General features: G+C 49.4%; 10 non-coding genes across 10 annotated transcripts; all 10 read right to left on the reverse strand.

Moving 5' to 3' along the window:
• Positions 1-2,225: 2,225 nt before the first annotated feature.
• Trnaa-agc (transfer RNA alanine (anticodon AGC)) lies at positions 2,226-2,299 on the reverse strand. The gene has a single exon. It is a non-coding gene; the product is annotated as a tRNA-Ala (tRNA).
• Positions 2,300-3,814: 1,515 nt separating this feature from the next.
• Positions 3,815-3,888, reverse strand: Trnaa-agc (transfer RNA alanine (anticodon AGC)). Its single transcript has one exon. It is a non-coding gene; the product is annotated as a tRNA-Ala (tRNA).
• A 3,085-nt stretch (positions 3,889-6,973) lies between these two features.
• On the reverse strand, positions 6,974-7,047 carry Trnaa-agc (transfer RNA alanine (anticodon AGC)). Its single transcript has one exon. It is a non-coding gene; the product is annotated as a tRNA-Ala (tRNA).
• A 1,516-nt stretch (positions 7,048-8,563) lies between these two features.
• Trnaa-agc (transfer RNA alanine (anticodon AGC)) lies at positions 8,564-8,637 on the reverse strand. Its single transcript has one exon. It is a non-coding gene; the product is annotated as a tRNA-Ala (tRNA).
• Positions 8,638-10,201: 1,564 nt separating this feature from the next.
• On the reverse strand, positions 10,202-10,277 carry Trnaa-agc (transfer RNA alanine (anticodon AGC)). The gene has a single exon. It is a non-coding gene; the product is annotated as a tRNA-Ala (tRNA).
• A 3,080-nt stretch (positions 10,278-13,357) lies between these two features.
• Trnaa-agc (transfer RNA alanine (anticodon AGC)) lies at positions 13,358-13,431 on the reverse strand. Its single transcript has one exon. It is a non-coding gene; the product is annotated as a tRNA-Ala (tRNA).
• Positions 13,432-18,093: 4,662 nt separating this feature from the next.
• Trnaa-agc (transfer RNA alanine (anticodon AGC)) lies at positions 18,094-18,167 on the reverse strand. The gene has a single exon. It is a non-coding gene; the product is annotated as a tRNA-Ala (tRNA).
• A 3,083-nt stretch (positions 18,168-21,250) lies between these two features.
• On the reverse strand, positions 21,251-21,324 carry Trnaa-agc (transfer RNA alanine (anticodon AGC)). The gene has a single exon. It is a non-coding gene; the product is annotated as a tRNA-Ala (tRNA).
• A 1,505-nt stretch (positions 21,325-22,829) lies between these two features.
• Positions 22,830-22,903, reverse strand: Trnaa-agc (transfer RNA alanine (anticodon AGC)). The gene has a single exon. It is a non-coding gene; the product is annotated as a tRNA-Ala (tRNA).
• A 1,505-nt stretch (positions 22,904-24,408) lies between these two features.
• On the reverse strand, positions 24,409-24,482 carry Trnaa-agc (transfer RNA alanine (anticodon AGC)). Its single transcript has one exon. It is a non-coding gene; the product is annotated as a tRNA-Ala (tRNA).
• Between the last annotated feature and the right edge of the window lie 311 nt (positions 24,483-24,793).

The raw sequence follows: 24,793 nt of genomic DNA on the forward strand, positions 1-24,793 counted from the left end.
CAACAAGTTTCCGCGTATCCATTGCACTGATAGTACTACGAAACGCTCCCCAAACTTGGCAATCACCCATGCAGATGACTTTTCCGACTTTACACGACGCTCACGCTAGTGACAGGCTTATTTACAGTTCGACGTCGCGCCAAAGCGAATGAGCACATTTCGCCTACGGCTTAGGCCGCTCTTCTAGTGTGGCTGCTCTGTGTCTGCAGGCAGCGAGGGGCTGCAAGCTTCCTGTGTTCGCACCTATATCACCTGTGCTTCCTTGTCAGAGACAGACTATCGCAAAACATACAACTCACTCCATGAATTGATTGCTACGGCATCTGTTATCAGCAGTCACAACCAGCAACACCAGTAGCAGCCGACTGCACGCAAAGAATGGGAACGTGCAGTGGGATTTACGTGAAATCGGCGCAAGGCAGATCTTTCCGACGTAGGCTTGAGAATCTTATGGGAACATTTGTACTGTTTCTAAATTAAGTGTAGGTGTGGGAGGAGGGTGCTTCCTGCGCACGAATAAAAGCACGCTCGCCAATTGTGGATGCTAATCGTTCGCTTGTATCTGCCTACACACCTCTGCCGGTTGGGAATTATTCCACTTGCATGGCAAGGTGGGCGTGTAGGTGTGTTAAAAATTCTGGAGGCGCTGGGTATCGATCCCAGTACCTCTCGCAAGCTAAGCGAGCGCTCTACCATCTGAGCTACGCCCACCCCCCGATAACTTGTGGTGCTACATACAGTCATATCAACGTCACAGACCCTTGCACTCCCATTATTCCGCAGACAAACACTACTCTCTATGTATCAGTGAGGGTGTCTTTCAGGTTTCGTGCATTCTGTATCGAATCGTAGTTGGCCACAATGAAAGTGGCACGCATAACGTCGAAAATAGAGTTCAGACACCGCTCTGAGTAAGACGAACGTGTTGTCCACCTCTAGACTTCAATGACGTTAAGCCGTGATACCTAAGACAGATCTGCACACGATGACACCACGATACCAGCCGGTCCTCACACTTACATCTTGCTCTCCTTATGACAGTATACATCATATCAGTCTGTGACGCTGGTTTTGCAACTTCTTGCGTGCGTTTATGTTCGCCGCGACCAACACTTACCATGCACTGACCACAAAACATGGAGGAGCCGGGGCTTGAACCCGAGACCGTTCACACGCTAAGCGAACGATCTGCCAACTGAGCTACAGCTACACACACGACCAAGCCTGGCTATTCTCCATTCTTTGCGACTCTGATGTGCACGGACACGATGGTTGGTTGGTTTGTAGCGGCGAAGGTACCAGAATACAAAGGCGCGGACACGTTCATATACACAAGAGTTCCTAGTAGTTTCGATGCTCTGGTATTACGAATGCAAATTCCGTCTGTTTTGAACGTCTTAAATTGAAAGGGCGGTCACAAATTGGTCCATTTCACTCCTTGTCGACAATCACACAGCACCTGAGGTAACAAGCACATCTCGAGCCCCATTGTGCTCTCCATTGTTCATGCCAACTCAGTGCCTCGCTCTTTGCTACTGTGTAAAACTCTTGTCGTCCAACTGAAAAACACTGGGACACAACAAGTTTCCGCGTCTCCATTGCACTGATCGTACTACGAAACGCTCCCCAAACTTGGCAATCACCCATGCAGATGACTTTTCCGACTTAACACGACGCTCACGCAACGCTCACGCTAGTGACAGCCTTATTTACAGTTCGACGTCGCGCCAAAGCGAATGAGCACATTTCGCCTACGGCTTAGGCCGCTCTTCTAGTGTGGCTGCTCTGTGTCTGCAGGCAGCGAGGGGCTGCAAGCTTCCTGTGTTCACACCTATATCACCTGTGCTTCCTTGTCAGAGACAGACTATCGCAAAACATACAACTCACTCCATGAATTGATTGCTACGGCATCTGTTATCAGCAGTCACAACCAGCAACACCAGTAGCAGCCGACTGACGCAAAGAATGGGAACGTGCAGTGGGATTTACGTGAAATCGGCGCAAGGCAGATCTTTCCGACGTAGGCTTGAGAATCTTATGGGAACATTTGTACTGTTTCTAAATTAAGTGTAGGTGTGGGAGGAGGGTGCTTCCTGCGCACGAATAAAAGCACGCTCGCCAATTGTGGATGCTAATCGTTCGCTTGTATCTGCCTACACACCTCTGCCGGTTGGGAATTATTCCACTTGCATGGCAAGGTGCGCGTGTAGGTGTGTTAAAAATTCTGGAGGCGCTGGGTATCGATCCCAGTACCTCTCGCACGCTAAGCGAGCGCTCTACCATCTGAGCTACGCCCACCCCCCCGATAACTTGTAGTGCTACATACAGTCATATCAACGTCACAGACCCTTGCACTCCCATTATTCCGCAGACAAACACTACTCTCTATGTATCAGTGAGGGTGTCTTTCAGGTTTCGTGCATTCTGTATCGAATCGTAGTTGGCCACAATGAAAGTGGCACGCATAACGTCGAAAATAGAGTTCAGACACCGCTCTGAGTAAGACGAACGTGTTGTCCACCTCTAGACTTCAATGACGTTAAGCCGTGATACCTAAGACAGATCTGCACACGATGACACCACGATAACAGCCGGTCCTCACACTTACATCTTGCTCTCCTTATGACAGTATACATCATATCAGTCTGTGACGCTGGTTTTGCAACTTCTTGCGTGCGTTTATGTTCGCCGCGACCAACACTTACCATGCACTGACCACAAAACATGGAGGAGCCGGGGCTTGAACCCGAGACCGTTCACACGCTAAGCGAACGATCTGCCAACTGAGCTACAGCTACACACACGACCAAGCCTGGCTATTCTCCATTCTTTGCGACTCTGATGTGCACGGACACGATGGTTGGTTGGTTTGTAGCGGCGAAGGTACCAGAATACAAAGGCGCGGACACGTTCATATACACAAGAGTTCCTAGTAGTTTCGATGCTCTGGTATTACGAATGCAAATTCCGTCTGTTTTGAACGTCTTAAATTGAAAGGGCGGTCACAAATTGGTCCATTTCACTCCTTGTCGACAATCACACAGCACCTGAGGTAACAAGCACATCTCGAGCCCCATTGTGCTCTCCATTGTTCATGCCAACTCAGTGCCTCGCTCTTTGCTACTGTGTAAAACTCTTGTCGTCCAACTGAAAAACACTGGGACACAACAAGTTTCCGCGTCTCCATTGCACTGATCGTACTACGAAACGCTCCCCAAACTTGGCAATCACCCATGCAGATGACTTTTCCGACTTTACACGACGCTCACGCAACGCTCACGCTAGTGACAGCCTTATTTATAGTTCGACGTCGCGCCAAAGCGAATGAGCACATTTCGCCTACGGCTTAGGCCGCTCTTCTAGTGTGGCTGCTCTGTGTCTGCAGGCAGCGAGGGGCTGCAAGCTTCCTGTGTTCGCACCTATATCACCTGTGCTTCCTTGTCAGAGACAGACTATCGCAAAACATACAACTCACTCCATGAATTGATTGCTACAGCATCTGTTATCAGCAGTCACAACCAGCAACACCAGTAGCAGCCGACTGCACGCAAAGAATGGGAACGTGCAGTGGGATTTACGTGAAATCGGCGCAAGGCAGATCTTTCCGACGTAGGCTTGAGAATCTTATGGGAACATTTGTACTGTTTCTAAATTAAGTGTAGGTGTGGGAGGAGGGTGCTTCCTGCGCACGAATAAAAGCACGCTCGCCAATTGTGGATGCTAATCGTTCGCTTGTATCTGCCTACACACCTCTGCCGGTTGGGAATTATTCCACTTGCATGGCAAGGTGCGCGTGTAGGTGTGTTAATAATTCTGGAGGCGCTGGGTATCGATCCCAGTACCTCTCGCACGCTAAGCGAGCGCTCTACCATCTGAGCTACGCCCACCCCCCCGATAACTTGTAGTGCTACATACAGTCATATCAACGTCACAGACCCTTGCACTCCCATTATTCCGCAGACAAACACTACTCTCTATGTATCAGTGAGGGTGTCTTTCAGGTTTCGTGCATTCTGTATCGAATCGTAGTTGGCCACAATGAAAGTGGCACGCATAACGTCGAAAATAGAGTTCAGACACCGCTCTGAGTAAGACGAACGTGTTGTCCCTTCTCTAGACTTCAATGACGTTAAGCCGTGATACCTAAGACAGATCTGCACTCGATGACACCACGATAACAGCCGGTCCCCACACTTACATCTTGCTCTCCTTATGACAGTATACATCATATCAGTCTGTGACGCTGGTTTTGCAACTTCTTGCGTGCGTTTATGTTCGCCGCGACCAACACTTACCATGCACTGACCACAAAACATGGAGGAGCCGGGGCTTGAACCCGAGACCTTTCACACGCTAAGCGAACGATCTGCCAACTGAGCTACGGCTGCACACACGACCAAGCCTGGCTATTCTCCATTCTTTGCGACTCTGATGTGCACGGACACGATGGTTTGTTGGTTTGTAGCGGCGAAGGTACCAGAATACAAAGGCGCGGACACGTTCATATACACAAGAGTTCCAAGTAGTTTCGATGCTATGGTATTAGGAATGCAAATTCCGTCTGTTTTGAACGTCTTAAATTGAAAGGGCGGTCACAAATTGGTCCATTTCACTCCTTGTCGACAATCACACAGCACCTGAGGTAACAAGCACATCTCGAGCCCCATTGTGCCCTCCATTGTTCATGCCAACTCAGTGCCTCGCTCTTTGCTACTGTGTAAAACTCTTGTCGTCCAACTGCAAAACACTGGGACACAACAAGTTTCCGCGTCTCCATTGCACTGATCGTACTACGAAACGCTCCCCAAACTTGGCAATCACCCATGCAGATGACTTTTCCGACTTTACACGACGCTCACACTAGTGACAGCCTTATTTACAGTTCGACGTCGCGCCAAAGCGAATGAGCACATTTCGCCTACGGCTTAGGCCGCTCTTCTAGTATGGCTGCTCTGTGTCTGCAGGCAGCGAGGGGCTGCAAGCTTCCTGTGTTCGCACCTATATCACCTGTGCTTCCTTGTCAGAGACAGACTATCGCAAAACATACAACTCACTCCATGAATTGATTGCTACGGCATCTGTTATCAGCAGTCACAACCAGCAACACCAGTAGCAGCCGACTGCACGCAAAGAATGGGAACGTGCAGTGGGATTTACGTGAAATCGGCGCAAGGCAGATCTTTCCGACGTAGGCTTGAGAATCTTATGGGAACATTTGTACTGTTTCTAAATTAAGTGTAGGTGTGGGAGGATGGTGCTTCCTGCGCACGAATAAAAGCACGCTCGCCAATTGTGGATGCTAATCGTTCGCTTGTATCTGCCTACACACCTCTGCCGGTTGGGAATTATTCCACTTGCATGGCAAGGTGCGCATGTAGGTGTGTTAAAAACTCTGGAGGCGCTGGGTATCGATCCCAGTACCTCTCGCACGCTAAGTTAGCGCTCTACCATCTGAGTTACGCCCACCTCCCCGATAACTAGTAGTGCTACATACAGTCATATCAACGTCACAGACCCTTGCACTCCCATTATTCCGCAGACAAACACTACTCTCTATGTATCAGTGAGGGTGTCTTTCAGGTTTCGTGCATTCTGTATCGAATCGTAGTTGGCCACAATGAAAGTGGCACGCATAACGTCGAAAATAGAGTTCAGACACCGCTCTGAGTAAGACGAACGTGTTGTCCCTTCTCTAGACTTCAATGACGTTAAGCCGTGATACCTAAGACAGATCTGCACTCGATGACACCACGATAACAGCCGGTCCCCACACTTACATCTTGCTCTCCTTATGACAGTATACATCATATCAGTCTGTGACGCTGGTTTTGCAACTTCTTGCGTGCGTTTATGTTCGCCGCGACCAACACTTACCATGCACTGACCACAAAACATGGAGGAGCCGGGGCTTGAACCCGAGACCGTTCACACGCTAAGCGAACGGTCTGCCAACTGAGCTACAGCCACACACACGACCAAGCCTGGCTATTCTCCATTCTTTTCAACACTGATGTGCACGGATACGATGGTTGGTTGGTTTGTAGCGGCGAAGGTACCAGAATACAAAGGCGCGGCCACGTTCATATACACAAGAGTTCCAAGTAGTTTCGATGCTCTGGTATTACGAATGCAAATTCCGTCTGTTTTGAACGTCTTAAATTGAAAGGGCGGTCACAAATTGGTCCATTTCACTCCTTGTCGACAATCACACGGCACCTGAGGTAACAAGCACATCTCGAGCCCCATTGTGCTCTCCATTGTTCATGCCAACTCAGTGCCTCGCTCTTTGCTACTGTGTAAAACTCTTGTCGTCCAACTGCAAAACACTAGGACACAACAAGTTTCCGCGTCTCCATTGCACTGATCGTACTACGAAACGCTCCCCAAACTTGGCAATCACCCATGCAGATGACTTTACACGACGCTCACGCAACGCTCACGCTAGTGACAGCCTTATTTACAGTTCGACGTCGCGCCAAAGCGAATGAGCACATTTCGCCTACGGCTTAGGCCGCTCTTCTAGTGTGGCTGCTCTGTGTCTGCAGGCAGCGAGGGGCTGCAAGCTTCCTGTGTTCGCACCTATATCACCTGTGCTTCCTTGTCAGAGACAGACTATCGCAAAACATACAACTCACTCCATGAATTGATTGCTACGGCATCTGTTATCAGCAGTCACAACCAGCAACACCAGTAGCAGCCGACTGACGCAAAGAATGGGAACGTGCAGTGGGATTTACGTGAAATCGGCGCAAGGCAGATCTTTCCGACGTAGGCTTGAGAATCTTATGGGAACATTTGTACTGTTTCTAAATTAAGTGTAGGTGTGGGAGGAGGGTGCTTCCTGCGCACGAATAAAAGCACGCTCGCCAATTGTGGATGCTAATCGTTCGCTTGTATCTGCCTACACACCTCTGCCGGTTGGGAATTATTCCACTTGCATGGTAAGGTGCGCGTGTAGGTGTGTTAAAAATTCTGGAGGCGCTGGGTATCGATCCCAGTACCTCTCGCACGCTAAGCGAGCGCTCTACCATCTGAGCTACGCCCACCCCCCCCGATAACTTGTAGTGCTACATACAGTCATATCAACGTCACAGACCCTTGCACTCCCATTATTCCGCAGACAAACACTACTCTCTATGTATCAGTGAAGGTGTCTTTCAGGTTTCGTGCATTCTGTATCGAATCGTAGTTGGCCACAATGAAAGTGGCACGCATAACGTCGAAAATAGAGTTCAGACACCGCTCTGAGTAAGACGAACGTGTTGTCCACCTCTAGACTTCAATGACGTTAAGCCGTGATACCTAAGACAGATCTGCACACGATGACACCACGATAACAGCCGGTCCTCACACTTACATCTTGCTCTCCTTATGACAGTATACATCATATCAGTCTGTGACGCTGGTTTTGCAACTTCTTGCGTGCGTTTATGTTCGCCGCGACCAACACTTACCATGCACTGACCACAAAACATGGAGGAGCCGGGGCCTGAACCCGAGACCGTTCACACGCTAAGCGAACGATCTGCCAACTGAGCTACAGCTACACACACGACCAAGCCTGGCTATTCTCCATTCTTTGCGACTCTGATGTGCACGGACACGATGGTTGGTTGGTTTGTAGCGGCGAAGGTACCAGAATACAAAGGCGCGGACACGTTCATATACACAAGAGTTCCTAGTAGTTTCGATGCTCTGGTATTACGAATGCAAATTCCGTCTGTTTTGAACGTCTTAAATTGAAAGGGCGGTCACAAATTGGTCCATTTCACTCCTTGTCGACAATCACACAGCACCTGAGGTAACAAGCACATCTCGAGCCCCATTGTGCTCTCCATTGTTCATGCCAACTCAGTGCCTCGCTCTTTGCTACTGTGTAAAACTCTTGTCGTCCAACTGAAAAACACTGGGACACAACAAGTTTCCGCGTCTCCATTGCACTGATCGTACTACGAAACGCTCCCCAAACTTGGCAATCACCCATGCAGATGACTTTTCCGACTTTACACGACGCTCACGCAACGCTCACGCTAGTGACAGCCTTATTTATAGTTCGACGTCGCGCCAAAGCGAATGAGCACATTTCGCCTACGGCTTAGGCCGCTCTTCTAGTGTGGCTGCTCTGTGTCTGCAGGCAGCGAGGGGCTGCAAGCTTCCTGTGTTCGCACCTATATCACCTGTGCTTCCTTGTCAGAGACAGACTATCGCAAAACATACAACTCACTCCATGAATTGATTGCTACAGCATCTGTTATCAGCAGTCACAACCAGCAACACCAGTAGCAGCCGACTGCACGCAAAGAATGGGAACGTGCAGTGGGATTTACGTGAAATCGGCGCAAGGCAGATCTTTCCGACGTAGGCTTGAGAATCTTATGGGAACATTTGTACTGTTTCTAAATTAAGTGTAGGTGTGGGAGGAGGGTGCTTCCTGCGCACGAATAAAAGCACGCTCGCCAATTGTGGATGCTAATCGTTCGCTTGTATCTGCCTACACACCTCTGCCGGTTGGGAATTATTCCACTTGCATGGCAAGGTGCGCGTGTAGGTGTGTTAATAATTCTGGAGGCGCTGGGTATCGATCCCAGTACCTCTCGCACGCTAAGCGAGCGCTCTACCATCTGAGCTACGCCCACCCCCCCGATAACTTGTAGTGCTACATACAGTCATATCAACGTCACAGACCCTTGCACTCCCATTATTCCGCAGACAAACACTACTCTCTATGTATCAGTGAGGGTGTCTTTCAGGTTTCGTGCATTCTGTATCGAATCGTAGTTGGCCACAATGAAAGTGGCACGCATAACGTCGAAAATAGAGTTCAGACACCGCTCTGAGTAAGACGAACGTGTTGTCCACCTCTAGACTTCAATGACGTTAAGCCGTGATACCTAAGACAGATCTGCACTCGATGACACCACGATAACAGCCGGTCCTCACACTTACATCTTGCTCTCCTTATGACAGTATACATCATATCAATCTGTGACGCTGGTTTTGCAACTTCTTGCGTGCGTTTATGTTCGCCGCGACCAACACTTACCATGCACTGACCACAAAACATGGAGGAGCCGGGGCTTGAACCCGAGACCGTTCACACGCTAAGCGAACGATCTGCCAACTGAGCTACAGCTACACACACGACCAAGCCTGGCTATTCTCCATTCTTTGCGACTCTGATGTGCACGGACACGATGGTTGGTTGGTTTGTAGCGGCGAAGGTACCAGAATACAAAGGCGCAGACACGTTCATATACACAAGAGTTCCTAGTAGTTTCGATGCTCTGGTATTACGAATGCAAATTCCGTCTGTTTTGAACGTCTTAAATTGAAAGGGCGGTCACAAATTGGTCCATTTCACTCCTTGTCGACAATCACACAGCACCTGAGGTAACAAGCACATCTCGAGCCCCATTGTGCTCTCCACTGTTCATGCCAACTCAGTGCCTCGCTCTTTGCTACTGTGTAAAACTCTTGTCGTCCAACTGAAAAACACTGGGACACAACAAGTTTCCGCGTCTCCATTGCACTGATCGTACTACGAAACGCTCCCCAAACTTGGCAATCACCCATGCAGATGACTTTTCCGACTTTACACGACGCTCACGCTAGTGACAGCCTTATTTATAGTTCGACGTCGCGCCAAAGCGAATGAGCACATTTCGCCTACGGCTTAGGCCGCTCTTCTAGTGTGGCTGCTCTGTGTCTGCAGGCAGCGAGGGGCTGCAAGCTTCCTGTGTTCGCACCTATATCACCTGTGCTTCCTTGTCAGAGACAGACTATCGCAAAACATACAACTCACTCCATGAATTGATTGCTACGGCATCTGTTATCAGCAGTCACAACCAGCAACACCAGTAGCAGCCGACTGCACGCAAAGAATGGGAACGTGCAGTGGGATTTACGTGAAATCGGCGCAAGGCAGATCTTTCCGACGTAGGCTTGAGAATCTTATGGGAACATTTGTACTGTTTCTAAAGTTAGTGTAGGTGTGGGAGGAGGGTGCTTCCTGCGCACGAATAAAAGCACGCTAGCCAATTGTGGATGCTAATCGTTCGCTTGTATCTGCCTACACACCTCAGCCGGTTGGGAATTATTCCACTTGCATGGCAAGGTGCGCATGTAGGTGTGTTAAAAATTCTGGAGGCGCTGGGTATCGATCCCAGTACCTCTCGCACGCTAAGCGAGCGCTCTACCATTCTGGAGGCGCTGGGTATCGATCCCAGTACCTCTCGCACGCTAAGCGAGCGCTCTACCATCTGAGCTACGCACACCCCCCCGATAACTAGTAGTGCTACATACAGTCGTATCAACGTCACAGACCCTTGCACTCCCATTTTTCCGCAGACAAACACTACTCTCTATGTATCAGTGAGGGTGTCTTTCAGGTTTCGTGCATTCTGTATCGAATCGTAGTTGGCCACAATGTAAGTGGCACGCATAACGTCGAAAATAGAGTTCAGACACCGCTCTGAGTAAGACGAACGTGTTGTCCCTTCTCTAGACTTCAATGACGTTAAGCCGTGATACCTAAGACAGATCTGCACTCGATGACACCACGATAACAGCCGGTCCCCACACTTACATCTTGCTCTCCTTATGACAGTATACATCATATCAGTCTGTGACGCTGGTTTTGCAACTTCTTGCGTGCGTTTATGTTCGCCGCGACCAACACTTACCATGCACTGACCACAAAACATGGAGGAGCCGGGGCTTGAACCCGAGACCTTTCACACGCTAAGCGAACGATCTGCCAACTGAGCTACGGCTGCACACACGACCAAGCCTGGCTATTCTCCATTCTTTGCGACTCTGATGTGCACGGACACGATGGTTTGTTGGTTTGTAGCGGCGAAGGTACCAGAATACAAAGGCGCGGACACGTTCATATACACAAGAGTTCCAAGTAGTTTCGATGCTATGGTATTAGGAATGCAAATTCCGTCTGTTTTGAACGTCTTAAATTGAAAGGGCGGTCACAAATTGGTCCATTTCACTCCTTGTCGACAATCACACAGCACCTGAGGTAACAAGCACATCTCGAGCCCCATTGTGCCCTCCATTGTTCATGCCAACTCAGTGCCTCGCTCTTTGCTACTGTGTAAAACTCTTGTCGTCCAACTGCAAAACACTGGGACACAACAAGTTTCCGCGTCTCCATTGCACTGATCGTACTACGAAACGCTCCCCAAACTTGGCAATCACCCATGCAGATGACTTTTCCGACTTTACACGACGCTCACACTAGTGACAGCCTTATTTACAGTTCGACGTCGCGCCAAAGCGAATGAGCACATTTCGCCTACGGCTTAGGCCGCTCTTCTAGTGTGGCTGCTCTGTGTCTGCAGGCAGCGAGGGGCTGCAAGCTTCCTGTGTTCGCACCTATATCACCTGTGCTTCCTTGTCAGAGACAGACTATCGCAAAACATACAACTCACTCCATGAATTGATTGCTACGGCATCTGTTATCAGCAGTCACAACCAGCAACACCAGTAGCAGCCGACTGCACGCAAAGAATGGGAACGTGCAGTGGGATTTACGTGAAATCGGCGCAAGGCAGATCTTTCCGACGTAGGCTTGAGAATCTTATGGGAACATTTGTACTGTTTCTAAATTAAGTGTAGGTGTGGGAGGATGGTGCTTCCTGCGCACGAATAAAAGCACGCTCGCCAATTGTGGATGCTAATCGTTCGCTTGTATCTGCCTACACACCTCTGCCGGTTGGGAATTATTCCACTTGCATGGCAAGGTGCGCATGTAGGTGTGTTAAAAACTCTGGAGGCGCTGGGTATCGATCCCAGTACCTCTCGCACGCTAAGCTAGCGCTCTACCATCTGAGTTACGCCCACCTCCCCGATAACTAGTAGTGCTACATACAGTCATATCAACGTCACAGACCCTTGCACTCCCATTATTCCGCAGACAAACACTACTCTCTATGTATCAGTGAGGGTGTCTTTCAGGTTTCGTGCATTCTGTATCGAATCGTAGTTGGCCACAATGAAAGTGGCACGCATAACGTCGAAAATAGAGTTCAGACACCGCTCTGAGTAAGACGAACGTGTTGTCCCTTCTCTAGACTTCAATGACGTTAAGCCGTGATACCTAAGACAGATCTGCACTCGATGACACCACGATAACAGCCGGTCCCCACACTTACATCTTGCTCTCCTTATGACAGTATACATCATATCAGTCTGTGACGCTGGTTTTGCAACTTCTTGCGTGCGTTTATGTTCGCCGCGACCAACACTTACCATGCACTGACCACAAAACATGGAGGAGCCGGGGCTTGAACCCGAGACCGTTCACACGCTAAGCGAACGGTCTGCCAACTGAGCTACAGCCACACACACGACCAAGCCTGGCTATTCTCCATTCTTTTCAACACTGATGTGCACGGATACGATGGTTGGTTTGTAGCGGCGAAGGTACCAGAATACAAAGGCGCGGCCACGTTCATATACACAAGAGTTCCAAGTAGTTTCGATGCTCTGGTATTACGAATGCAAATTCCGTCTGTTTTGAACGTCTTAAATTGAAAGGGCGGTCACAAATTGGTCCATTTCACTCCTTGTCGACAATCACACGGCACCTGAGGTAACAAGCACATCTCGAGCCCCATTGTGCTCTCCATTGTTCATGCCAACTCAGTGCCTCGCTCTTTGCTACTGTGTAAAACTCTTGTCGTCCAACTGCAAAACACTAGGACACAACAAGTTTCCGCGTCTCCATTGCACTGATCGTACTACGAAACGCTCCCCAAACTTGGCAATCACCCATGCAGATGACTTTACACGACGCTCACGCAACGCTCACGCTAGTGACAGCCTTATTTACAGTTCGACGTCGCGCCAAAGCGAATGAGCACATTTCGCCTACGGCTTAGGCCGCTCTTCTAGTGTGGCTGCTCTGTGTCTGCAGGCAGCGAGGGGCTGCAAGCTTCCTGTGTTCGCACCTATATCACCTGTGCTTCCTTGTCAGAGACAGACTATCGCAAAACATACAACTCACTCCATGAATTGATTGCTACGGCATCTGTTATCAGCAGTCACAACCAGCAACACCAGTAGCAGCCGACTGCACGCAAAGAATGGGAACGTGCAGTGGGATTTACGTGAAATCGGCGCAAGGCAGATCTTTCCGACGTAGGCTTGAGAATCTTATGGGAACATTTGTACTGTTTCTAAATTAAGTGTAGGTGTGGGAGGAAGGTGCTTCCTGCGCACGAATAAAAGCACGCTCGCCAATTGTGGATGCTAATCGTTCGCTTGTATCTGCCTACACACCTCTGCCGGTTGCGAATTATTCCACTTGCATGGCAAGGTGCGCATGTAGGTGTGTTAAAAACTCTGGAGGCGCTGGGTATCGATCCCAGTACCTCTCGCACGCTAAGCGAGCGCTCTACCATCTGAGCTACGCCCACCTCCCCGATAACTAGTAGTGCTACATACAGTCATATCAACGTCACAGACCCTTGCACTCCCATTATTCCGCAGACAAACACTACTCTCTATGTATCAGTGAGGGTGTCTTTCAGGTTTCGTGCATTCTGTATCGAATCGTAGTTGGCCACAATGAAAGTGGCACGCATAACGTCGAAAATAGAGTTCAGACACCGCTCTGAGTAAGACGAACGTGTTGTCCCTTCTCTAGACTTCAATGACGTTAAGCCGTGATACCTAAGACAGATCTGCACTCGATGACACCACGATAACAGCCGGTCCCCACACTTACATCTTGCTCTCCTTATGACAGTATACATCATATCAGTCTGTGACGCTGGTTTTGCAACTTCTTGCGTGCGTTTATGTTCGCCGCGACCAACACTTACCATGCACTGACCACAAAACATGGAGGAGCCGGGGCTTGAACCCGAGACCGTTCACACGCTAAGCGAACGGTCTGCCAACTGAGCTACAGCCACACACACGACCAAGCCTGGCTATTCTCCATTCTTTTCAACACTGATGTGCACGGATACGATGGTTGGTTTGTAGCGGCGAAGGTACCAGAATACAAAGGCGCGGCCACGTTCATATACACAAGAGTTCCAAGTAGTTTCGATGCTCTGGTATTACGAATGCAAATTCCGTCTGTTTTGAACGTCTTAAATTGAAAGGGCGGTCACAAATTGGTCCATTTCACTCCTTGTCGACAATCACACGGCACCTGAGGTAACAAGCACATCTCGAACCCCATTGTGCTCTCCATTGTTCATGCCAACTCAGTGCCTCGCTCTTTGCTACTGTGTAAAACTCTTGTCGTCCAACTGCAAAACACTGGGACACAACAAGTTTCCGCGTCTCCATTGCACTGATCGTACTACGAAACGCTCCCCAAACTTGGCAATCACCCATGCAGATGACTTTACACGACGCTCACGCAACGCTCACGCTAGTGACAGCCTTATTTACAGTTCGACGTCGCGCCAAAGCGAATGAGCACATTTCGCCTACGGCTTAGGCCGCTCTTCTAGTGTGGCTGCTCTGTGTCTGCAGGCAGCGAGGGGCTGCAAGCTTCCTGTGTTCGCACCTATATAACCTGTGCTTCCTTGTCAGAGACAGACTATCGCAAAACATACAACTCACTCCATGAATTGATTGCTACGGCATCTGTTATCAGCAGTCACAACCAGCAACACCAGTAGCAGCCGACTGCACGCAAAGAATGGGAACGGGCAGTGGGATTTACGTGAAATCGGCGCAAGGCAGATCTTTCCGACGTAGGCTTGAGAATCTTATGGGAACATTTGTACTGTTTCTAAATTAAGTGTAGGTGTGGGAGGAGGGTGCTTCCTGCGCACGAATAAAAGCAAACTCGCCAATTGAGGATGCTAATCGTTCGCTTGTATCTGCCTACACACCTCTGCCGGTTGGGAATTATTCCACTTGCATGGCAAGGTGCGCATGTAGGTGTGTTAAAAACTCTGGAGGCGCTGGGTATCGATCCCAGTACCTCTCGCACACTAAGCGAGCGCTCTACCATCTGAGCTACGCCCACCCCCCCGATAACTAGTAGTGCTACATACAGTCATATCAACGTCACAGACCCTTGCACTCCCATTATTCCGCAGACAAACACTACTCTCTATGTATCAGTGAGGGTGTCTTTCAGGTTTTGTGCCTTCTGCATCGAATCGTAGTTGGCCACAATGAAAGTGGCACGCATAACGTCGAAAGTAGAGTTCAGACACCGCTCTGAGTAAGACGAACGTGTTGTCCCTTCTCTAGACTTCAATGACGTTAAGCCGTGATACCTAAGACAGATCTGCACTCGATGACACCACGATAACAGCCGGTCCCCACACTTACATCTTGCTCTCCTTATGACAGTATACATCATATCAGTCTGTGACGCTGGTTTTGCAACTTCTTGCGTGCGTTTATGTTCGCCGCGACCAACACTTACCATGCACTGACCACAAAACATGGAGGAGCCGGGGCTTGTACCCGAGACCGTTCACACGCTAAGCGAACGGTCTGCCAACTGAGCTACAGCTACACACAGGACCAAGCCTGGCTATTCTCCATTCTTTGCAACCCTGATGTGCACGGACACGATGGTTGGTTGGTTTGTAGCGGCGAAGGTACCAGAATACAAAGGCGCGGACACGTTCATATACACAAGAGTTCCAAGTAGTTTCGATGCTCTGGTATTACGAATGCAAATTCCGTCTGTTTTGAACGTCTTAAATTGAAAGGGCGGTCACAAATTGGTCCATTTCACTCCTTGTCGACAATCACACGGCACCTGAGGTAACAAGCACATCTCGAGCCCCATTGTGCTCTCCATTGTTCATGCCAACTCAGTGCCTCGCTCTTTGCTACTGTGTAAAACTCTTGTCGTCCAACTGCAAAACACTGGGACACAACAAGTTTCCGCGTCTCCATTGCACTGATCGTACTACGAAACGCTCCCCAAACTTGGCAATCACCCATGCAGATGACTTTTCCGACTTTACACGACGCTCACGCTAGTGACAGGCTTATTTACAGTTCGACGTCGCGCCAAAGCGAATGAGCACATTTCGCCTACGGCTTAGGCCGCTCTTCTAGTGTGGCTGCTCTGTGTCTGCAGGCAGCGAGGGGCTGCAAGCTTCCTGTGTTCGCACCTATATCACCTGTGCTTCCTTGTCAGAGACAGACTATCGCAAAACATACAACTCACTCCATGAATTGATTGCTACGGCATCTGTTATCAGCAGTCACAACCAGCAACACCAGTAGCAGCCGACTGCACGCAAAGAATGGGAACGTGCAGTGGGATTTACGTGAAATCGGCGCAAGGCAGATCTTTCCGACGTAGGCTTGAGAATCTTATGGGAACATTTGTACTGTTTCTAAAGTAAGTGTAGGTGTGGGAGGAGGGTGCTTCCTGCGCACGAATAAAAGCACGCTCGCCAATTGTGGATGCTAATCGTTCGCTTGTATCTGCCTACACACCTCTGCCGGTTGGGAATTATTCCACTTGCATGGCAAGGTGCGCATGTAGGTGTGTTAAAAACTCTGGAGGCGCTGGCTATCGATCCCAGTACCTCTCGCACGCTAAGCGAGCGCTCTACCATCTGAGCTACGCCCACCCCCACGATAACTAGTAGTGCTACATACAGTCATATCAACGTCACAGACCCTTGCACTCACATTTTTCCGCAGACAAACACTACTCTCTATGTATCAGTGAGGGTGTCTTTCAGGTTTCGTGCATTCTGTATCGAATCGTAGTTGGCCACAATGAAAGTGGCACGCATAACGTCGAAAATAGAGTTCAGACACCGCTCTGAGTAAAACGAACGTGTTGTCCCTTCTCTAGACTTCAATGACGTTAAGCCGTGATACCTAAGACAGATCTGCACTCGATGACACCACGATAACAGCCGGTCCCCACACTTACATCTTGCTCTCCTTTTGACAGTATACATCATATCAGTCTGTGACGCTGGTTTTGCAACTTCTTGCGTGCGTTTATGTTCGCCGCGACCAACACTTACCATGCACTGACCACAAAACATGGAGGAGCCGGGGCTTGAACCCGAGACCGTTCACACGCTAAGCGAACGATCTGCAAACTGAGCTACAGCTACACACACGACCAAGCCTGGCTATTCTCCATTCTTTGCGACTCTGATGTGCACGGACACGATGGTTGGTTGGTTTGTAGCGGCGAAGGTACCAGAATACAAAGGCGCGGACACGTTCATATACGCAAGAGTTCCAAGTAGTTTCGATGCTCTGGTATTACGAATGCAAATTCCGTCTGTTTTGAACGTCTTAAATTGAAAGGGCGGTCACAAATTGGTCCATTTCACTCCTTGTCGACAATCACACAGCACCTGAGGTAACAAGCACATCTCGAGCCCCATTGTGCTCTCCATTGCTCATGCCAACTCAGTGCCTCGCTCTTTGCTACTGTGTAAAACTCTTGTCGTCCAACTGCAAAACACTGGGACACAACAAGTTTCTGCGTCTCCATTGCACTGATCGTACTACGAAACGCTCCCCAAACCTGGCAATCACCCATGCAGATGACTTTTCCGAATTTTACACGACGCTCACGCTAGTGACAGCCTTATTTACAGTTCGACGTCGCGCCAAAGCGAATGAGCACATTTCGCCTACGGCTTAGGCCGCTCTTCTAGTGTGGCTGCTCTGTGTCTGCAGGCAGCGAGAGGCTGCAAGCTTCCTGTGTTCGCACCTATATCACCTGTGCTTCCTTGTCAGAGACAGACTATCGCAAAACATACAACTCACTCCATGAATTGATTGCTACGGCATCTGTTATCAGCAGTCACAACCAGCAACACCAGTAGCAGACGACTGCACGCAAAGAATGGGAACGTGCAGTGGGATTTACGTGAAATCGGCGCAAGGCAGATCTTTCCGACGTAGGCTTGAGAATCTTATGGGAACATTTGTACTGTTTCTAAATTAAGTGTAGGTGTGGGAGGAGGGTGCTTCCTGCGCACGAATAAAAGCACGCTCGCCAATTGTGGATGCTAATCGTTCGCTTGTATCTGCCTACACACCTCTGCCGGTTGGGAATTATTCCGCTTGCATGGCAAGGTGCGCATGTAGGTGTGTTAAAAACTCTGGAGGCGCTGGGTATCGATCCCAGTACCTCTCGCACGCTAAGCGAGCGCTCTACCATCTGAGCTACGCCCACCTCCCCGATAACTACTAGTTCTACATACAGTCATATCAACGTCACAGACCCTTGCACTCCCATTATTCCGCAGACAAACACTACTCTCTATGTATCAGTGAGGGTGTCTTTCAGGTTTCGTGCATTCTGTATCGAATCGTAGTTGGCCACAATGAAAGTGGCACGCATAACGTCGAAAATAGAGTTCAGACACCGCTCTGAGTAAGACGAACGTGTTGTCCCTTCTCTAGACCTCAATGACGTTAAGCCGTGATACCTAAGACAGATCTGCACTCGATGACACCACGATAACAGCCGGTCCCCACACTTACATCTTGCTCTCCTTATGACAGTATACATCATATCAGTCTGTGACGCTGGTTTTGCAACTTCTTGCGTGCGTTTATGTTCGCCGCGACCAACACTTACCATGCACTGACCACAAAACATGGAGGAGCCGGGACTTGAACCCGAGACCGTTCACACGCTAAGCGAACGGTCTGCCAACTGAGCTATAGCTACACACACGACCAAGCCTGATATTCTCCATTCTTTGCAACTCTGATGCGCACGGACACGATGGTTGGTTGGTTTGTGGCGGCGAAGGTACCAGAATACAAAGGCGCGGACACGTTCATATACACAAGAGTTCCAAGTAGTTTCGATGCTCTGGTATTACGAATGCAAATTCCGTCTGTTTTGAACGTCTTAAATTGAAAGGGCGGTCACAAATTGGTCCATTTCACTCCTTGTCGACAATCACACAGCACCTGAGGTAACAAGCACATCTCGAGCCCCATTGTGCTCTCCATTGTTCATGCCAACTCAGTGCCTCGCTCTTTGCTACTGTGTAAAACTCTTGTCGTCCAACTGCAAAACACTGGGACACAACAAGTTTCCGCGTCTCCATTGCACTGATCGTACTACGAAACGCTCCCCAAACTTGGCAATCACCCATGCAGATGACTTTTCCGACTTTACACGACGCTCACGCTAGTGACAGCCTTATTTACAGTTCGACGTCGCGCCAAAGCGAATGAGCACATTTCGCCTACGGCTTAGGCCGCTCTTCTAGTGTGGCTGCTCTGTGTCTGCAGGCAGCGAGGGGCTGCAAGCTTCCTGTGTTCGCACCTATATCACCTGTGCTTCCTTGTCAGAGACAGACTATCGCAAAACATACAGCTCACTCCATGAATTGATTGCTACGGCATCTGTTATCAGCAGTCACAACCAGCAACACCAGTAGCAGCCGACTGCACGCAAAGAATGGGAACGTGCAGTGGGATTTACGTGAAATCGGCGCAAGGCAGATCTTTCCGACGTAGGCTTGAGAATCTTATGGGAACATTTGTACTGTTTCTAAAGTAAGTGTAGGTGTGGGAGGAGGGTGCTTCCTGCGCACGAATAAAAGCACGCTCGCCAATTGTGGATGCTAATCGTTCGCTTGTATCTGCCTACACACCTCTGCCGGTTGGGAATTATTCCACTTGCATGGCAAGGTGCGCATGTAGGTGTGTTAAAAACTCTGGAGGCGCTGGCTATCGATCCCATTACCTCTCGCACGCTAAGCGAGCGCTCTACCATCTGAGCTACGCCCACCTCACCGATAACTAGTAGTGCTACATACAGTCATATCAACGTCACAGACCCTTGCACTCCCATTATTCCGCAGACAAACACTACTCTCTATGTATCAGTGAGGGTGTCTTTCAGGTTTCGTGCATTCTGTATCGAATCGTAGTTGGCCACAATGAAAGTGGCACGCATAACGTCGAAAATAGAGTTCAGACACCGCTCTGAGTAAAACGAACGTGTTGTCCCTTCTCTAGACTTCAATGACGTTAAGCCATGATACCTAAGACAGATCTGCACTCGATGACACCACGATAACTGCCGGTCCCCACACTTACATCTTGCTCTCCTCATGACAGTATACATCATATCAGTCTGTGACGCTGGTTTTGCAACTTCTTGCGTGCGTTTATGTTCGCCGCGACCAACACTTACCATGCACTGACCACAAAACATGGAGGAGCCGGGGCTTGAACCCGAGACCGTTCACACGCTAAGCGAACGGTCTGCCAACTGAGCTACAGCTTCACACACGACCAAGCCTGGCTATTCTCCATTCTCTGCAACTCTGATGTGCACGGACACGATGGTTGGTTGGTTTGTAGCGGCGAAGGTACCAGAATACAAAGGCGCGGACACGTTCATATACACAAGAGTTCCAAGTAGTTTCGATGCTCTGGTATTACGAATGCAAATTCCGTCTGTTTTGAACGTCTTAAATTGAAAGGGCGGTCACAAATTGGTCCATTTCACTCCTTGTCGACAATCACACAGCACCTGAGGTAACAAGCACATCTCGAGCCCCATTGTGCTCTCCATTGTTCATGCCAACTCAGTGCCTCGCTCTTTGCTACTGTGTAAAACTCTTGTCGTCCTACTGCAAAACACTGGGACACAACAAGTTTCCGCGTCTCCATTGCACTGATCGTACTACGAAACGCTCCCCAAACTTGGCAATCACCCATGCAGATGACTTTTCCGACTTTACACGACGCTCACGCTAGTGACAGCCTTATTTACAGTTCGACGTCGCGCCAAAGCGAATGAGCACATTTCGCCTACGGCTTAGGCCGCTCTTCTAGTGTGGCTGCTCTGTGTCTGCAGGCAGCGAGGGGCTGCAAGCTTCCGGTGTTCGCACCTATATCACCTGTGCTTCCTTGTCAGAGACAGACTATCGCAAAACATACAACTCACTCCATGAATTGATTGCTACGGCATCTGTTATCAGCAGTCACAACCAGCAACACCAGTAGCAGCCGACTGCACGCAAAGAATGGGAACGTGCAGTGGGATTTACGTGAAATCGGCGCAAGGCAGATCTTTCCGACGTAGGCTTGAGAATCTTATGGGAACATTTGTACTGTTTCTAAATTAAGTGTAGGTGTGGGAGGAGGGTGCTTCCTGCGCACGAATAAAAGCACGCTCGCCAATTGTGGATGCTAATCGTTCGCTTGTATCTGCCTACACACCTCTGCCGGTTGGGAATTATTCCACTTGCATGGCAAGGTGCGCATGTAGGTGTGTTAAAAATTCTGGAGGCGCTGGGTATCGATCCCAGTACCTCTCGCACGCTAAGCGAGCGCTCTACCATCTGAGCTACGCCCACCCCCCCGATAACTAGTAGTGCTACATACAGTCGTGTCAACGTCACAGACCCTTGCACTCCCATTATTCCGCAGACAAACACTACTCTCTATGTATCAGTGAGGTTGTCTTTCAGGTTTCGTGCATTCTGTATCGAATCGTAGTTTGCCACAATGAAAGTGGCACGCATAACGTCGAAAAAAGAGTTCAGACACCGCTCTGAGTAAGACGAACGTGTTGTCCCTTCTCTAGACTTCAATGACGTTAAGCCGTGATACCTAAGACAGATCTGCACTCGATGACACCACGATAACAGCCGGTCCCCACACTTACATCTTGCTCTCCTTATGACAGTATACATCAATTCAGTCTGTGACGCTAGTTTTGCAACTTCTTGCGTGCGTTTATGTTCGCCGCGACCAACACTTACCATGCACTGACCACAAAACATGGAAGAGCCGGGGCTTGAACCCGAGACCGTTCACACGCTAAGCGAACGTTCTGCCAACTGAGCTACAACTACACACACGACCAAGCCTGGCTATTCTCCATTCTCTGCAACTCTGATGTGCACGGACACGATGGTTGGTTGGTTTGTAGCGGCGAAGGTACCAGAATACAAAGGCGCGGACACGTTCATATACACAAGAGTTCCAAGTAGTTTCGATGCTCTGGTATTACGAATGCAAATTCCGTCTGTTTTGAACGTCTTAAATTGAAAGGGCGGTCACAAATTGGTCCATTTCACTCCTTGTCGACAATCACACAGCACCTGAGGTAACAAGCACATCTCGAGCCCCATTGTGCTCTCCATTGTTCATGCCAACTCAGTGCCTCGCTCTTTGCTACTGTGTAAAACTCTTGTCGTCCAACTGCAAAACACTGGGACACAACAAGTTTCCGCGTCTCCATTGCACTGATCGTACTACGAAACGCTCCCCAAACTTGGCAATCACCCATGCAGATGACTTTTCCGACTTTACACGACGCTCACGCTAGTGACAGCCTTATTTACAGTTCGACGTCGCGCCAAAGCGAATGAGCACATTTCGCCTACGGCTTAGGCCGCTCTTCTAGTGTGGCTGCTCTGTGTCTGCAGGCAGCGAGGGGCTGCAAGCTTCCGGTGTTCGCACCTATATCACCTGTGCTTCCTTGTCAGAGACAGACTATCGCAAAACATACAACTCACTCCATGAATTGATTGCTACGGCATCTGTTATCAGCAGTCACAACCAGCAACACCAGTAGCAGCCGACTGCACGCAAAGAATGGGAACGTGCAGTGGGATTTACGTGAAATCGGCGCAAGGCAGATCTTTCCGACGTAGGCTTGAGAATCTTATGGGAACATTTGTACTGTTTCTAAATTAAGTGTAGGTGTGGGAGGAGGGTGCTTCCTGCGCACGAATAAAAGCACGCTCGCCAATTGTGGATGCTAATCGTTCGCTTGTATCTGCCTACACACCTCTGCCGGTTGGGAATTATTCCACTTGCATGGCAAGGTGCGCATGTAGGTGTGTTAAAAACTCTGGAGGCGCTGGGTATCGATCCCAGTACCTCTCGCACGCTAAGCGAGCGCTCTACCATCTGAGCTACGCCCACCTCCCCGATAACTACTAGTTCTACATACAGTCATATCAACGTCACAGACCCTTGCACTCCCATTATTCCGCAGACAAACACTACTCTCTATGTATCAGTGAGGTTGTCTTTCAGGTTTCGTGCATTCTGTATCGAATCGTAGTTTGCCACAATGAAAGTGGCACGCATAACGTCGAAAAAAGAGTTCAGACACCGCTCTGAGTAAGACGAACGTGTTGTCCCTTCTCTAGACTTCAATGACGTTAAGCCGTGATACCTAAGACAGATCTGCACTCGATGACACCACGATAACAGCCGGTCCCCACACTTACATCTTGCTCTCCTTATGACAGTATACATCAATTCAGTCTGTGACGCTAGTTTTGCAACTTCTTGCGTGCGTTTATGTTCGCCGCGACCAACACTTACCATGCACTGACCACAAAACATGGAAGAGCCGGGGCTTGAACCCGAGACCGTTCACACGCTAAGCGAACGTTCTGCCAACTGAGCTACAACTACACACACGACCAAGCCTGGCTATTCTCCATTCTCTGCAACTCTGATGTGCACGGACACGATGGTTGGTTGGTTTGTAGCGGCGAAGGTACCAGAATACAAAGGCGCGGACACGTTCATATACACAAGAGTTCCAAGTAGTTTCGATGCTCTGGTATTACGAATGCAAATTCCGTCTGTTTTGAACGTCTTAAATTGAAAGGGCGGTCACAAATTGGTCCATTTCACTCCTTGTCGACAATCACACAGCACCTGAGGTAACAAGCACATCTCGAGCCCCATTGTGCTCTCCATTGTTCATGCCAACTCAGTGCCTCGCTCTTTGCTACTGTGTAAAACTCTTGTCGTCCAACTGCAAAACACTGGGACACAACAAGTTTCCGCGTCTCCATTGCACTGATCGTACTACGAAACGCTCCCCAAACTTGGCAATCACCCATGCAGATGACTTTTCCGACTTTACACGACGCTCACGCTAGTGACAGCCTTATTTACAGTTCGACGTCGCGCCAAAGCGAATGAGCACATTTCGCCTACGGCTTAGGCCGCTCTTCTAGTGTGGCTGCTCTGTGTCTGCAGGCAGCGAGGGGCTGCAAGCTTCCGGTGTTCGCACCTATATCACCTGTGCTTCCTTGTCAGAGACAGACTATCGCAAAACATACAACTCACTCCATGAATTGATTGCTACGGCATCTGTTATCAGCAGTCACAACCAGCAACACCAGTAGCAGCCGACTGCACGCAAAGAATGGGAACGTGCAGTGGGATTTACGTGAAATCGGCGCAAGGCAGATCTTTCCGACGTAGGCTTGAGAATCTTATGGGAACATTTGTACTGTTTCTAAATTAAGTGTAGGTGTGGGAGGAGGGTGCTTCCTGCGCACGAATAAAAGCACGCTCGCCAATTGTGGATGCTAATCGTTCGCTTGTATCTGCCTACACACCTCTGCCGGTTGGGAATTATTCCACTTGCATGGCAAGGTGCGCATGTAGGTGTGTTAAAAACTCTGGAGGCGCTGGGTATCGATCCCAGTACCTCTCGCACGCTAAGCGAGCGCTCTACCATCTGAGCTACGCCCACCTCCCCGATAACTACTAGTTCTACATACAGTCATATCAACGTCACAGACCCTTGCACTCCCATTATTCCGCAGACAAACACTACTCTCTATGTATCAGTGAGGGTGTCTTTCAGGTTTCGTGCATTCTGTATCGAATCGTAGTTGGCCACAATGAAAGTGGCACGCATAACGTCGAAAATAGAGTTCAGACACCGCTCTGAGTAAGACGAACGTGTTGTCCCTTCTCTAGACTTCAATGACGTTAAGCCGTGATACCTAAGACAGATCTGCACTCGATGACACCACGATAACAGCCGGTCCCCACACTTACA

Source organism: Schistocerca gregaria, chromosome 11, assembly GCF_023897955.1.
Source record: "Schistocerca gregaria isolate iqSchGreg1 chromosome 11, iqSchGreg1.2, whole genome shotgun sequence".
In the NCBI taxonomy this organism is placed as follows: Eukaryota; Metazoa; Arthropoda; class Insecta; order Orthoptera; family Acrididae; genus Schistocerca; species Schistocerca gregaria.